This window comes from Helianthus annuus, chromosome 7, assembly GCF_002127325.2.
Source record: "Helianthus annuus cultivar XRQ/B chromosome 7, HanXRQr2.0-SUNRISE, whole genome shotgun sequence".
NCBI classification, from domain to species: Eukaryota; Viridiplantae; Streptophyta; class Magnoliopsida; order Asterales; family Asteraceae; genus Helianthus; species Helianthus annuus.
In genome coordinates, this window is record NC_035439.2 from 67,585,044 (window position 1) to 67,598,448 (window position 13,405).

Here is a 13,405-nt window from a genome sequence, read left to right on the forward strand (position 1 = left end):
ACTTATTATATTGTGCGAATATTATTTGAAGTATAGGTCGTGTAGCGAATACCATAGACAAACTCATAAACCTTGTTCTTATTTTAGATGCTACGTTTTGGTTTGGATGCATGATCATAGTACGAAAGATCAATTAGAAAACTTGCAATTTAGCGTGAATGTTAACTCCCGTTACATGCCCAATTAAGTTATAATTGAGTAATGTGACAACCGAAATGCAAATACGAAGAACTAGCCCAGCCGTTTAATGATTTATGCGAAAGTATGCTATTTCGACTCGTAAAGAACCAGCAAAATCCTGCATTTTTAACAAGGGAGTTATGTGCAGAGTCTACCGTAAATTACGGTGGTACCGTAATTTACGGTGACCTGCAATTCTGTTACGGTGAATTCCTACTGAGTTACGGTATGCCCCCAAATGTCCAGAAGCCACCGTAATTTACGGTGACACCGTAAATTACGGTGAAGCCCTGTTTGATGAAATTTATTTCTTGTTTTGAATAAGTTTTCGAATCTAATCCAATTTCGTGATCTACCATGGTTAATAATACTAATGCTTGTTAAACACGTTAGCTTTCAGGTACCCAAGTGATGGATGGTGATTAAGCATGACAATCCGAACCGAACACTCTAGCAAAATGCTTCCGCATAAGATCTTTTGTTCTAAAAACCATGTAAACTATTGTAGTTAATGTCTTGGTTATGATTTTGTAAGAATTGTACATGTTTGTGGTGTCTAGTTTGGATTAAAATGATGAAAGTTTTTGTTAAGTCAATATTTTGACATTAAATGCAAGGTTTTTATGTATATAAATCTGGTTTTATAAGCTGGGTGTTACAGACCCTTACCAAACCGTTCCCTTAACCCCCGACCAGGTAGCCAACATACCTCCATATAGACCGTGGAGATATGAATGGTGAAAATCTTTTATCTTATAAAGACAGTAAAATAATGCCAAGACACCACGGACAAACGATAAGGAAAGATCACCTTCAACATAAGCAACTAGTTATTAAAGTCATTAATACAAAACCAAATAAAAAGTGCAAAAGATTAAAAATAAAAAGAATTATACTAAACACTTGTCTTCACCAAGTGATGTAAGAGACTTAGGCAAACATGGCCTTGATTGTCAAGAACTCTTACTATCAATCTTGGATCCCGAGACGACTCACACACTCTACGATGGACAATGGATGATGGTGGTGGATGATGGTGTTATGGTGGTGGTGGGTGGTGGATGAAGTGTGAGAGAGGTGGTGTGCCAAGGGATGAGTTGGAATGAAACCAAGCACTCCTATTTATAGGCTGAACAGAAGGCTGGGCACGGCCCCGTGTCCGCTGGACACGCCCCCGTGCCCGTCTGACACTCTCTCTCTTCATTAATTGTAATTCGCAATTACAATTAATGCGCCTGCTGTACTTTCACCACGCCCCCGTGCTCACTGGACGCGGCCCCGTGGTGGGCAATAGAAGATTCTACAGATTTGTCTTTTCTGCTGCTTCTTGGGCACGGCCCCGTGTTGGCTGAGCACGGGGCGTGTTCAGGCTTCTGTTTTCTTTTCTTTACTTGGGAGGATGCCGTTGAGGGTTCGGGCAGTCTACTTTTATTCCTTTTCTTGTATTTATGTTAGAATTAGCTGTCTTTTTGCTTCTTTTGTGAATTTGAGCTCATTTCATCCGGAAAATACAAAAGGAAGACAAAAACACTCTTTTTCCAACATTAGTACTTAAAAAGGGTTAGTTTTATGCCTTATTTGATGTAATTTATATGTTGCATTTTACACACATCAAGATACATACCATGTTTTCATACAAAGTTTCCATACAACGTGACAAGAAAATGATTTTAAATTCGTTTTCTCAACAATACTTCAAAAACCGGTTATTCAAAAAGATTTATTTCAAATCTTTTACAAACAAACTATGAACTCGCTCAACTTTATGTTGATTTTTTGCATGTTTCTTTCTCAAGTTGCATTTCAGAAATTATGGCACGGTTGGAATAGGAGAACCATGTGGAGTCGAGTACTTAGTGGCGTTCGATTTCTAGAAGTCTTTGCTATATTTGCTTCCGCTGTGCAATGAAGATACCAGTCCAGTCACGCCAGCTCTAATAATTTCGGGGTGTGACAATAAGCACATGGTGGATACACCGCTGGTACTTCCTATATATAAGTGTACTTATTGTATTACCTTTCGTGGCGTTATCCCGAATCACCATTAGGTTTTAGGATTGTTTTGATTCAATAATTCAATTTGACAAGAACCCAGGATCCCTGTAGTATCAATCTATCTTCATAGTAAGACTTATATGGGATGTTTAGAGTACTGATATTGGAGTCCATGTTTGGATTCATTGTGTACTTTTATGCATGTTAGATTAGACAATGTGACAGAACCCGAATCCTTATAGCATCTATCTATCTTCATAGGTTGATTCTTGTAGGATGTTTAAAGTACTGATAGTGGAGTCCTTGATTGGATTCATTGTGCGCTTTAATGCGTGTTTACGAGTTGGTACAAGTTGACGATTATGTGTTTATATGGTAGTTGTGATTTAGATAACGAAACGGGTATAATAAAATAAGAACATGGTGGATACGCCGCTGGTACTTCCTATATATAAGTGTTCTTATTTTATTATTCTTATAGCGTTATCTGGATCACTTTAGGATTTTGTGTACAGTTGTTTAAATGTTTGATTTTCAAAATCTTTGTAGAATCTCCCATATTTTTTTTTATGTTAGATTCTTAGAAAGATATCTGAAGTATTATCATGATTCATTAATTTGATTTATATAATACTTATATAAGTTTTGATTTATTTCAAAACAGTTATTAATAATCCTTGATCGGATTTCCTAATAACACATTAACAAGTTTTTACGATGGTTTAATCGAGATTTCAATGTAAGGCATAAAATGACTTAGTAAATATCATATTGCCATATACAAACCTATTTTGTCACGAGTTTTCACAATTAAGATTAATACTAAATGTTTTGCCAATTATTTGGCTAATAAAACCTATGTATTCGTCGGCATTTTTATGCTGACAGTTTTCGCATATGTTTCAGGCTTTCGACTGTTCAAGCATGCAACGCATAGGACTGCATACGGGCCTTAGACTTCTAAAACAAAAGAACAATTACATGTATTCTTTGTTTGTAAAACGATGTTAATGATATTGAAACAATTTTAGTACCAGTAGTTGTGAGCAATTTGTAACGTGACTCCCCGATATTTCCGCCATGTTTTGTTATATTACTTGATTGGGGTGTTACATAAAACGATGACCATAATTAGATAAAATATGCGTACAAATCTTGCCTACAAGATGTTTGTGAAAATGCCCGAATTAATATTGATAAGAAGAAATTATGAAAGAAATGCGTAATTGGCTAATTTTACTAATTACGTGAAGTATGGGTTAAAACGGGTTCTAATGATAATGTTGATTTAACTTAATTGTGCCTATTATGTGATTAAAGGTAGTTGACTTCTAAAAGTCAAACTAACCAATGATGAAGTCGAGTAGTAGTTTTGGCATGAAATCCGTAAAATGAAATAGTCATAAGAAATGATGACTAATCTAATCGTCTTACAGATTATGATAATAGTTTGACGCTAGACAAGCTAGGTGGAAGCTTGTGGAGAAAGTGGGTCAAACGGATCAAGTACGAAAAGAAAAGCATGGCTGGGATGCGAGGTAAGTGAAACTTACACTTCTTTGTAGAATACGTATATATTCTATAAGTTATAAATACGATAGAGATTATATTTGAAATATGGCTTCCGACGCGTAATGATACGGGTCAGAACAAATATAAATGATAAAAACCATGGTTTATGGTAAAAAGAGGCGAAACGGTAATTTAGTCATGTAATGACTAAGAAATTACCTGTTTTCGATAAGATTACCTTTCAGTGTAACTAATAAAGAGAAAAAGGATAAAAACGGAAATTTAGTCAAGTGTCGACTAATGTAAATTGAACTTAAAAGGATAACCATGGCATAAGCCGAAATGGGTTGAGCATGTAAGAAAATAATTTATGAGAAAAAGGGATCTTGTGGTAAAATCCGAAATGGGTCGGATGTGTGAATTGGAACTTAAAAACCATGTTTTTAATCTAGGTAAATGTTTGGTCTTATAGTCCAAACGGGTCAAATGGTGGTGATAACACCATTTGACAATATCGACTAATGATTGTTGCCAAGTCATATGTTAACAGGAGCGAATAGCAATTTGGATAATTGCGACGCCATAGAATATCGGTTAATTAAAGCGAGGTATAAAACGGGTCTATATATTGACTCGAGCCAGGTACGCATATATATAGATTTATAGATAAAGTGCAATGTTGGTCAAATACCTTAGCAAAGGACCCTTGTCGTAAAAAGAGGGACTAAGTTGACCAAAACGCCCTTGATGGGTAAATCGGGCGAACAACCTTTAAAAGTGGTTTAGAAATAAGCATTTTGATCAATTGAATCCTTAGGATAAGTATAAAAATGGATGGTACGGAACGTTAGTGTCCAATGAATTGAAATGGGTATTTTTCTGCAAAAATGTCAACCGAGGGGTAAAACTCGGAATAAACGGTTTGCCACATTAAATCTACCACAATTATAATTTAGTGGATGACAAGTCAATAATCAAAAGTGGAGATAGGATGTAAACCAAGAAAAAGCGTAATTTAAGCTTAAAATGTGTCTAAATACACTCAACGGGTCAAAAGGTGTGACAACCCTCACCAAAGCAGGTATCCGTACGAATTAATTAGTATTTAATTACTACTCAGTTACTGTGCTTGCTTACAATGGTAAATAAACTTCTACATGATTCCTGAAATATATATAACCATGTCTCATACTCTATTTGTTGTTACTCTATTATTTACATACAAAACTTTAGTGACAACATTGATGCACAAAAGCACAGTAGCACAAACGGATAACCCAGTAAATATGCTGATATAGTCAGCACCAGACAGGTACTGCCTCTAAGGCCTGTATGAGCCAGGGATAGTTTACTACACTAGTAGAAAGTGTAGGGAGATGAGGATTGTAGAACTGCGTCTCTAGGTGATAATTATAGTGACCGGATGTGCCTAAAACGTACTTTGTGTACAAAATTCAGCACTTTAAATTAAAATTCAGCATTTATCTAAACTAATAAAGTGCCAAAACATGAGAAAATAATACTAGACCCTTTCCAAAGTGTCGGGAATAAGTTGTGTCACTAAAAATAGTAATAACGACACTTTAAAGCTTTGTTAAGCACTTTAACGGATCACTATCCAACCGAACAACCGGACTTTATCCGGAACATAAAAATATTGCCAACAACATTGTTTCTCTTTCTCTGAGCCAGTTAGGGTCCCCGGATACCCTAACACCCGCTATAATGCATAACACGCTAGTAACCGAGTTAACCTCCACTTAACTTAACTAATACCTAACTATTAGTTGGAAATGAACTAGGATACCCCCCCCCCCAACTGAATTCGGTCACTTTGTGACCCTCCCCCCTTATACTTGATGATTAAAATAATCACCCATGTCCCATATCAATGAGACACATGATCCAAAGGTTAATCTTGATGAGAATGATCTATAAATAACAAGCTTGGTCCACTATATCATTTCCATCTCACAACTCACCACACACACACTCTCTCCCTCCCTTGGAGCTCTCGGCCGAACATCCCCTCTACCATCCATCCATCGTCGAGTCTTGATCCAGCTATTTCAAGTGTATACAAGTGTTAAGGATCACATACGAGGAAGCTTGGTGCATTCGGAACGTGAAGGACCTCTTCTCATTTCTTTTATCCACTCATTCTTCGACTAGAATCCTCCCTAGCCTCGAGCTAGTAGTAAGTTGCTATAAACACACTCTCGATCTATTTTAAAGTGGTTAAAATGAAATATCACGGATAAAACTCATGAACTTATAAGATGATGTGTTAAAAGGCTACTAAAATGCTAAAAATGTTGGTTAAAAGCTATGATGTTGTGTAAATCTTGTAAGACTTGTTTTGTGTGATTATTTAGTCCCGACCTATGTTGTGGTAGCTCGGATCATCGTCTAACCCGGATTGGTCATGTTCATGAAACATGACATAGAGTTTGTTTAAGTGTAAAAAGGGTTAAGTGATGAAACTCTACCACACACCAAACATGAACTTGTGTAAAATCGATTTTACTTACGAAATAGTGTTCAAAACTAGTAGATCTACGGATCTACAAGCGGTCTTTTCAAAGGAACAAGTGTCAAAGAAATCATATTTTCTAAAGCCGGATCTTACATGAACAAGAATGATTTTTAAACTCACAAGTGTATAAACACTTGTGTAACACTAAGTTTTGACAAAGAACGAGTTTTGTCAAATATTACAAGAAGTTGTAAAGATGGAATTTCTTTAAAAACGAGGCTTTTACGAAACTGGATTGATTTATACAAAGATCCACTAAAAATAATGGGATTTACTTCATATTCCGGACAAACCACAAGTTCATGCAATTTTTGCGAGTTACATATATATTGACTAGTTTGATGCTTTGGATATTGTTTTGGTTGAATGAGAAAATTGTTGAGTTGAATTATAAAAGAAAATGATACGCTTGAAAGCGTGGCCACCTCCAGTTACAGGGGAAACTCTGGCGAAATTTTTCTAAAAACCTAACACTTAAAAGTATTTTCATCACAAGTGTTATAAATTTATTTTTGACTTGTTTTCAAAATGTAAATTTCGCCACGTCTTTATTTACAAAATATCGGAGGTGGGATTTCACAAAATAAAATGGGATAAATATATATTTGATATATATATTTTTCATAACGTCACCTGTGAATTTTGTGATTATTTTGTGAACTATACAAATATTATTTTTAGGATAAAAATAATATTACCAAAGGTTAACAACTCCAAAATAATACAAACGCCTTCACAATAAATATTAAGTTACAACAGTATTATTAATACCACCCGACCTTTAAAACATAGCTTACGCGTTTTCGGAAAAATACTAATGAATGTGTATTTTGTCAAGGTATTATTTTGGGAAAATCATATGTATAAAAATATAATATTTTTGGGAAGAATATTTATATTTTGGAGTAAGAAATAAAATATATATTAGGTGAGACTTAATAATATATTTCGAAGTTATATGAACACACATGTATTAAATCCCCCATCCTTGGGAAGGAAAATAATTACCAAGTATTTACAAAATGTAAACACGAAATAGTTGTCTAACTATTTCCCAAAAACTTAAACCATAAAGCTAAGGCACGGCCGTCCGTCTAATAGAGTTAGTACGTGTAGGTCGTCGCACAACTGCTTGATCAGGAGATATACTTGGTAGAGACGCACCACTGTGAGTTCATGTCCCCCTTTTCTCTTAATTGTTTTTAGTTTTCTAAACTGCGGGGGTGAAATACATGTTACTATGATTACGAATATTTCTTACATGGTATGGTTAGCGTAAGGAGGGTTATTATTTAGATCTTGTGAGTGGGTAGGCGGAAACTTGAGGCCATTAATCCTTAGGGTAGGACCGAGGGGCAGGAGCGGTAGATCTATCTGGTTGTAGCGAGCCCAGCCCCAGGCCCAGCACAACGGACCTCGGGGTGACTTTGTACCCAACGCATAAATCTGCTAGGTTTGAGTCTTCCTACTTGCACTTCACACATATCAATGGCCTTGCAAACCATTGGTGATCTCTTTTTCCTTATTTGCTACATACCAAGATTTTATACTGACAAAGGTTTTACTTACTCACTACACATGAACTTGCTCAACAATTTTTGTTGATTTTTCCAACTTACATGTATTTCAGGTAATTAAGGATCTGGCATGGTATGATACGTTTTCACGCTGAGTAAAAGAAATAAGGTCATCCAAGTTTAGGGGTCGTGGTTCTTGCCTGGACGAGCCATCGCTCTTAACCTACGTCTGCTTTATGTTTGTGGTTATGAATTCTGAACAATGTTTTTATGTTATTATGTTGTAAATTTCCGTTGCATGTGTCGGTACTTTAAAAATAATGTCGTGGTACTTTTATTTTGAAACTTAAATCAATGGATGATCTTGCATAGTTTTATTTTCATATAGCTTTGTTATGATTAAGCTATGGTATTAAGAAGTCACACCAAATTAACCACGCTTCTGCAAAGCCAGGGTGTGACAACTTGGTATCAGAGCTCTGATCATAGCGAACTAGGATTCCTTCTCGAGTCTAGACTATGATCACTAGGGCTCTCACGAAAACTTTTTTACTGCATACCACTTAAGTCCAGACCTAAAACGTTTTTATAAACAAATGTTGAGCACATTTTATTTTTTTTAGTCATAGGCTCAGTCTGGGAGGCCGAGGCTCGGTCTGGGAGACCGAGGTAGTTGTCTAGTGGGACTAGGAAGAGCAGTCTGAGAGGCTGGGAAAATTGTCTAGTGGGACTAGGAAGAGCAGTCTGAGAGGCTGGGAGAATTGGCTAGTGGGACTAGGAAGAGCAGTCTGGGAGGCTGGGAGGCTAGTGGGACTAGGAAGAGCAGTCTGGGAGGCTAGTGGGACTAGAAAGATCAGTCTGGGAGGCTGGGAGGCTAGTGGGACTAGGAGAACTATTTGATTGCTTAATTGGTGATTAATATGTTATCTGACTATATGATTGATTATTTGTGCATGTGTGTGTTTGTGTTACAAGACGACATGGCCTCCTCTTCAGATACTGGAGTGACGGACACCTTGGACCCTTTAGCGATCGTATCGGACGATGAGATTATGTCAGAAAGTGAGGAACACATATCTCAGATACTACCAGCACGGACAATGATGACTTCCAGCCATTTGCGCTGCCCGATGTCGTGGATGAGCCGCTGATATCCCTATCGCTGGGGATTCGCCGTTCACAGTGATCCCTGCCCCCGTACCCCTTGCCGCTTACCCTGTTGTTGATATGCCCCTGGACGTAGGTGCTGACGACGACGTCGACTTGTTTGATGAGGACCCACTCAAGGATGACATGGAGGGCGAGACCTTTATTGCTGCCGGTGATCTCCTACTTCTCGCTGATGCTCCCGTGAAGGAGGCACCCATCCATTCACCTGTCCCAGATTCCTTTGAGTTTGTAGCATCTGCACCTTCACATGCGCTGGGAATGCAGCATCATTCGCACGACATGAACCCTGATATGGTATCATCCGCTGCACCTGCCCCTGCCCCTAGCTTTGAGTATGAGTTTATCCAACTAGATCAGCCCGTGATCCCGTAGCCCCTGTTGACCTAATGTTGCTGACCTCGCAGATTTTTAAAGAAGTCTGACGATCTGGAGCCTGCAGTGGCCCCCGAGCCAGTAGTTACCCTAGACCCCGTATTCAAGCATGACCCTATTCATGCTGATGTACCCGCTGTTGATCCTTTGATTGATGATGTACCTATCGATGATCAACCCATTGTTGCTCCACTGTTGGAGGATGAGCATGCTATTGATGCTCATGTTGATGCCCCTCACATTGCTGATATTCCTGCTGATCCGGTTACTGCCCCTTTTCCTGACCCTGTGCCTGTCCAGTTCGATCATGCGCCTCTTACGACCCAAGTTGATCCTCGATACGCGCACACCCGAAGTGGGTGGATAGACGATGACAATGGTTACCCACCTTTCGAGTTTCTTGTGACACTCCCTTGTGACTCCTGTTTCAGCCCCTGTTTCAGTCCCTATGGATGCACCCTTGTTCCCACACTCGCCACTGATGCTCGCCACACCGTTACATGACCCGGAGCCTTCACTTGAGCCAGCTACTACGCCATTTGTGTAACACCCGTTCTTATAATTTAAGGTTTAATGAATCTTTTACGAAAACAATCATGTAATTACGATTACATATACATCGGAAATACGGGTTTACTAAAAGTTTTACAAATCATAAGTTATTCTACATAACGTGATCGAATTCGTTGTTTAAAATTTACAACGTGGCAAAGTGCGGAAGCGTGTATCTTTATCGTGTTCGGTTCTTCACTGAGCTTGATCGTCTTCCGGCATCCAAAAGTACCTATATTCCATAAACATGAAATACTTTAGTCATACGGGGTTTAAAACGTGTCTAAACGAATCCGGGAATTTAAACTAAATAAAACATACTTTGTTTGTAGGTCCACCGTAACTTACGGTGACACCGTAAGTTACGGTAGCCCCTGAAAGTCTATCCTTCCACCATAACTCAGTATGTAACCATCGTAATCATATCAGCTCCACCGTAACTTACGGTGGCATGACTAAATCAAGTATACGCAATCATATATCTTTTTCTGGATTAATAATGACATTATTAATGTGCAGCGATTTTTTATACAGCTGCTGTAATTGACCATTATGACCCATTCAAAGTCCGAACTAGATTAACATGTTCAAAGATGGATCGTAGAAAACTTCAATACCTTCGCAAGCATATAAGGTACACCTTCTAACGAATTTTCTATGATTTTATATGATTTTTATAAAATCAGCACAACAACTATATTTTCATTTTTCAAACAGCTTTCAAGGTTTTGAACAGCTGTTTAATTCATTCTTTTGGCCTATTTAACAACCACATTTGTTTCTTATGATTGAAAACAGTAAAAATTTACTTCATAAGCTTTCCGAAAAGGTATAGAACACCCAAATCGGATAAACGGTTGATTTTATATGATTTTTTTAACATTTGTCGAAATCCGTATAAAAAGCTGCGGAAATCATGTTTAGGGTCATTTTAAATTCGAACCAAACCATCAAATGCAACCCATTTCCATGGCTAAAACCCTTATTAAACTCTTGGTAATGGTTAGAAACCTATAACAAATATAATGAGCATCGTCCGTAACATTTGGTTTACCTATTAAGGTAACCAAAAACTTATTTTAGACTTCGTTTAACTCTCATTAGCCTTACATTTAAATGAGAGTTATCTTATTATGCGTACCTGGCTCGGATCATTACATTGACCCTTTTAAGTACCTTGCCTCAATATCTATAGCGATGTAAATATCCACTCGATATTTATTTCTGAAATCAAACAACTCATCAAACCATTAGTCGATATTGTCAAAAAGTGATATTTTCACCTTTTGACCCGTTGGTCTAAATGATCGATAATATTGGCGAGATAAAGCTTATTGCCATCTCGTCTACACGACTCGTTCCGATTTACACCGCACGGTCGTTTTAACTATAATTCACCTCTTAACGCTTTTTGGCCTAATAAGGCTTACGAAATATGTATCTTTCAAAACCAATAATTATTGTCAACAAGTGTCCAAATTTCAATTTTACCCTTATTGGTTATCTTGTTCCGTACGACTACACGCCGGAAACACCATATCTCAACTTTCCATTTGTCTTATTCGAAATCAAAACAACAAAAGGACATTCTAAACTGTATGACTAGTGTAAGTTATACTTACCTCGCATCCGAACTATGCTTTTCCTTTCCTTCTTGATTTGTTTGATCCGCTCCCTCATCAAGCTTCCACCTAGCTTGTTACGCGTCAAACTATCATCATTCGTTTCCAAGGTGGTTAGTTTAATCATAATTTAATACGATTATTCCACCTTACAAATTTCATTTCAAAAATTACCATTTATCGGATTATAGGTCAGTTTGACTTTTAAAAAGTCAAATGCCCATTAGTATACTAATTGCATATTCGAGTTCATCAACTAGTTTTAGCATTCTTTAATTACCCGGTAGGCGTTATCTTTAGACCACCGTTTTAACCAAAGTTCTAACCACGTTCATCATATTTAGAACTCTTTTTAATCACATTTTGTATAATAGCCAAAACATCACAATTAAGTGTTTTAACTACAAAAATTCTAGTTTCGAGCCTTCTTTGAGGCATTTCATCAAACACCTTAAGGGCAGAATTTTACATGTTTATTTATCATGTCTCTAGCTTATCTCTTAGCCCAAATTTCACATAAATCAACCGTCTTACAAAGTGGTTAACTTCTACAATTTCTGAATTTACTTCAAAATTGTCAATTTACACTAGATTAACAATCTATTTCCTAGTGTTCATCAAATTTCACATAACTCACTAATCACCTACAATGGTGATCATAATTTTCACTAAAAATTCACATGATTTCAGCTTGTGTTTGTCTAGGGTTTGTCCCTAAACACTATAGTAGTTCCTAAATCATCATAACATACACATGCAACTAGAATCTCAGATTATTCAAAATTCATGAGAATTTCAAGTTGAAAGATTTCTCAAAATTTTACATACCTTGTAATCCCCTTGTGATGAGGATCAGGAATCTATGTTTAGAATTCGATTTGGACTTGAATTGAACCTTCAATTTGCAAGATTTGTTGAGTTCTAGGGTTTTCACCCTCCTGGTCGCTCCTGGAGATCGATCCACACACTTAGCGTGTGTGGTGTGTTATTATTATTTTTTATTAAATAAAACTTGTTTCCTTTTTCACGGTTTTGGTCCCTCAAGTTTAGATATTCATAAATGAAACTATAACTCATAGTTTATTATTTAATTACCCATTACTAACTAGGTTAATCTTACCTAGTTAACTTAGTGGGTTCCGGGAGTTAAAAACCCGTTGTATTTTAAGTCCCGTTGACTCGGGCTCTTATAAACTTAATTCTTAAATTATTTGATTCGCTTGTATTTAATTATTAGGATTTCTTATTTAAATCCAAATAGTTAACGGGTTATTTTTACTGCTAGCGGTACTTTACCCGTCTTTTAGTATGAACAGAGATTGATTACCAAACCCGTTTTCGGGGTGTTACAAGTCTACCCCCCTTAAAGAGGTTTCGTCCTCGAAACCTTTTCTTACATAATTCATTGAGTTTAAACTCAATGTATTTGATCAGAGATATCATTTAAACATTACTTATACTTTTAACCAATTATTAGTATTACCAGATAAGCATGGTAACATCTTTTGGTCACTAATTGTCTACGTAACTCATATGACTTAGTGCAACTTAAAATAACGTAATCTCGTTATTTCCACTAGTTTAGTTAACTTAGCGATATCCATCGCTTTCATATACTATCGAATTCCTTACGAATCCGTTACTTTGACCCGTTTAAAGATCTTTAGTGAAATCTTTCAATTTTAGCAACAAATTCTTTTGTTTTCAAATTTATCTATTCGGTTCAGCTATACCGAATCTACCGCTTACAAGCAAACCAAACTTCTTGATTGGAATTGGTGACCTTAACCGGTCTCATTAACTAGTCTTATTAGTTCAGTTACTTTTATCACTCGCTTGGTTATAATGTGATTTTACTTCACATTACATTTCCTAACCGTGATCGTGTCACATCATGTTTAATTTGTATCAACCTTTCATTTTTTTTTTTTTTTGAAAATATCACTTTT

At 36.8% G+C, this 13,405-nt stretch overlaps 1 long non-coding RNA gene across 2 annotated transcripts; it reads right to left on the reverse strand.

The window, feature by feature from the left end:
- Window positions 1–9,844: 9,844 nt before the first annotated feature.
- LOC118480551 lies at window positions 9,845–12,442 on the reverse strand. 2 transcript variants are annotated; one of them, XR_004863223.1, is made up of 3 exons: window positions 12,285–12,442; window positions 11,457–11,545; window positions 9,845–11,058 (listed from the first exon to the last, which is right to left on the reverse strand). It is a non-coding gene; the product is annotated as an uncharacterized LOC118480551 (long non-coding RNA). The 2 variants fall into 2 exon arrangements; XR_004863224.1 differs by having other exon boundaries at window positions 10,015–10,066.
- Between the last annotated feature and the right edge of the window lie 963 nt (window positions 12,443–13,405).